This window comes from Bison bison, unplaced genomic scaffold, assembly GCF_000754665.1.
Source record: "Bison bison bison isolate TAMUID 2011002044 unplaced genomic scaffold, Bison_UMD1.0 scf7180017857055, whole genome shotgun sequence".
Taxonomy (NCBI): domain Eukaryota; kingdom Metazoa; phylum Chordata; class Mammalia; order Artiodactyla; family Bovidae; genus Bison; species Bison bison.
Genome location: NW_011487628.1, coordinates 2,219 through 3,076, shown reverse-complemented (window position 1 = coordinate 3,076; position 858 = coordinate 2,219).

Sequence of the window (858 nt, the reverse complement as noted above, 5' to 3'; positions counted from 1 at the left end):
AAGCTACCAAAAGTATTTTTCACAGAACTAGAACAAATAATTTCACAATTCGTATGGAAATACAAAAAATCTCAAATAGCCAAAGCAATCTTGAGAAAGAAGATTGGAACTGGAGGAATCAACCTGCCTGACTTCAGGCTCTACTACAAAGCTACAATCATCAAGATAGTATGGTACTGGCACAAAAACAGAAATATAGATCAATGGAACAAAATAGAAAGCCCAGAGATAAATCCACACACCTATGGACACCTTATCTTTGACAAAGGAGGGAAGAATATACAATGGAGAAAAAAACAATCTTTTTAACAAGTGGTGCTGGGAAAACTGGTCAACCACTTGTAAAAGAATGAAACTAGAACACTTTCTAACACCATACACAAAAATAAACTCAAAATGGATTAAAGATCTAAATGTAAGACCAGAAACTATAAAACTCCTAGAGGAAAACACAGGCAAAACACTCTCCGACATAAATCAAGGCAGGATCCTCTATGACCCACCTCCCAGTGTATTGGAAATAAAAGCAAAAATAAACAAATGGAACCTAATTAAACTTAAAAGCTTTTGCACAATGAAGGAAACTATAAGCAAGGTGAAAAGACAGCCTTCAGAATGGGAGGAAATAATAGCAAATGAAACAACTGACAAAGAATTAATCTCAAAAATATACAAGCAATCCCTGAAGCTCAATTCCAGAAAAATCAATGACCCAATCAAAAATGGGTCACAGAACTAAACAGACAGTTCTCCAAAGAAGACATACAGATGGCTAACAAACACATGAAAAGATGCTCAACATCACTCATTATCAGAGAAATGCAAATCAAAACCACTATGAGGTACCATTTCACACCA